The following is a 2,845-nucleotide window of genomic DNA, read 5'->3' as shown; positions in this document are numbered from 1 at the left end:
TTTTAAAACTGATTTAGAAAAGTCGGTTTAGGTCAAGGTTATCTTCTAGACCATAATCTGACCCGATACAACTCTTACCCCAACAACTTTTTTTAACAGTTGTTAGAACTTTTATAAAGTGCTCAATGAATATGCTTCCAATGTTGATCCCAATAATTGAAGAATCCGGATCAGGTAGGCAAATCCAAACGTTGTTTTAATGTTTTAACGCTAGTGTTAGATTGACCCTCTAGTGTCGGCACATCGTTACAAGGAAGTGAAGTCACGAGATGAGCATGTGAGAATATAACTACGAATTAACACATTTTTGTCTATCTTATCTACACGGAACACCCACACATTTTTGTCTATCTTATCTACACGGAACACCGGTGTGTTGATTCGTCATTGGTCAATATGTGCGTGAGCTCCTATGTTTAAGGAAAACTGGTTTGTTTATTTGTCATTGATCATGTAGCCTGATTAACACACTTTTGCCAGTGTTTCTAACGTAAAATCAGCCTACCAAAGTCTTTGTCTCATTGGGTGGCTCTAGTTCAAGCACCTATTTCAATTGGAAGTTGATATGGACACTTAGGATGCCATTTAGATTTCAAGTATTTCTCTACATACTTGTATAGGATGGGTTGCTTACCCAAAGCAAATGTTCATCTTGGTTAAATGAGTTAGAGTGCCTTTGTACCTTTTGTAAATTCCATGAACAAACTGCATATCTTCTATTCTTTCAATGCACATTTGTTCGGGCTGTTTGGTGTGAAGCTCAAATTGGGTTAAATCCTTCGTCTATACCGCCACAACTAGTTTATGCTATCATTGTGGACTGGTTCAGAACTTTCAATGCACACCTTGGTAAACCACAAACTTTGGTGAGTCTAACTAAATTCGGTCTAATCAGCTACCATATATGATTATTTGAGAATTCTGTCCAGGATCCTCCAATGCTTGTGGTTAAGTCAGCCCTTCAATTTTCGCTAGATGAGATGAGATTCCATCTCGACCTCAGATGCAAACTCGTCCACACTATTCTTTTCAAAGAAATATATCAACTTTATTAATTGATGGCTCATTTGATCCAGATTCAGGTAATACAGGATGAGGGTTTGTCATCCCACATGCCCGTAAGCCGTAAAAGGCAACCCTTGTTGGGCTCTCAACAGCTATGATGCTGAAATTCAAGCCCTATTAAGATGGTTGAACGAAGCGCTTTCAAATGACATAACCCATCTTTTGGTATATTCGGATAATGCAGCCTTGGTAGATTTTGCAAATACAGATGGTGCATCTCAATGGATGGAGCAATTGCACAGAAGTCATCTTAAAAGGCTAATCTCCTCTTGTATATAATTAAATGGCCCACATTTTTGCTTTTGATTGCACTATAACTCTTTATATTCAGCTCATGTAAATACCTCCATATCAATAAAGTAGTTATTTCCTTTTGCACCACCCTACCCGATATATAGATACACATAGCATTCAATGGCGCATCTGTCTCTGTACGTGGGACAGATGCGCATGTGTAGGTAGGTACCCCACACCTCAGAATGCTTTGAGGTCCACATCCTGGCTAAATTTCAGCTCTAACTAGTAGTCCACATCCTAGCTATCGAAAACATTAGTCCACATCCCTATCTATATATTTTGATTAATCTGGCTATTTGTGAAAATGGGGCCAAGTCTAATAGTTTTTTCTTTGACATTAAATAAATAAATAATGAAAGCAGTTCGTTCATTTGAAGATTAATAAAAAAGGAACAAGCTACAGCGTAATAAGATGGATTTCTTTGATTGATCAAACGAAAGAGTTAAAAAGTGGGAAAAGACATGGAATAATTATATAGAGACCCGCTATAGGAATAGGCTGGACTCTCGATTACATTAATGGTATGATATGGGAACCTTGATTTCCTCCTTATAGTGAACCCACTCATAGAACATTGCAGCTGTACATTTGAAATCATGGTTTTTAAAACCAAATCAAATCAGAAGATGGTTGGATCAGAAAAAAACTGGGAATCCATCATGTAATCAGGTCTGTTTTACCCTAAAACTATTCTATTGATTTGGCCAATGGCCTGCTGATCCGGGTGATTGAATCATCAATTCAGACAATATTATTTTTAATCATTTTTTTTTATTTTTATTTTTAGGTCAAAACAGGCCATTTATTCAAAACGAATGGTAGAATCATTTGACCCAAGAACCAATCCTCAACGGATCCCTCTCCAGTCTGATTTTCAAAACCTCTCCATGAATAAAAGCGTTCATACAGATAAGAAATACGTGTATCTGCAATGTACTGTGAAGTAGGTATGAGGAGGATTTTGTGAGGAGCAAAATTTGAAGGCTCATTAGGGGTAATTCTTATTTCTTATAACAAAGTTAAACTTTAAATAAAAATTAAAATATTATTATCTAATCCCAATGAAAAACATGACGAAATCTAATGTTTAACAACAAATATTCGACTAGCGGGGGTAAGTTGAAGAGAAAGAAAAGTCGATGAGTGTTTCAGATAATAATCAAATCGAACAAAAATATAAAATAATAATTTGAGTGATAGCCTACCACACCCCAACAACAAGATGCGTGAAAGATTATCATCGAGTGCCTGAGAAGGAAGCCTGAGCCCTCACACATCCGGGTGTATCTGAGTTGTTATTTAATTATATCTTCCTACTACCTACTGGCTACTGCTACCCTCTCCTCGCCCACAGAATAAAACCCAAGTGAGCTATGCTAAGGGTGTAATGTTGTTTTTTTTTTGGGAAATGTCTCAAACCTCCCCTCATTTTATTCATGAGTACAACGGACCAGGTCCAATCCAATCCAATGGATACTTTGG

This window comes from Nelumbo lutea, chromosome 5 (genome assembly GCF_056320005.1).
Source record: "Nelumbo lutea isolate HS-2025 chromosome 5, American lotus-T2T, whole genome shotgun sequence".
Lineage (NCBI taxonomy): Eukaryota > Viridiplantae > Streptophyta > Magnoliopsida > Proteales > Nelumbonaceae > Nelumbo > Nelumbo lutea.
This window is presented reverse-complemented; position numbering follows the sequence as displayed.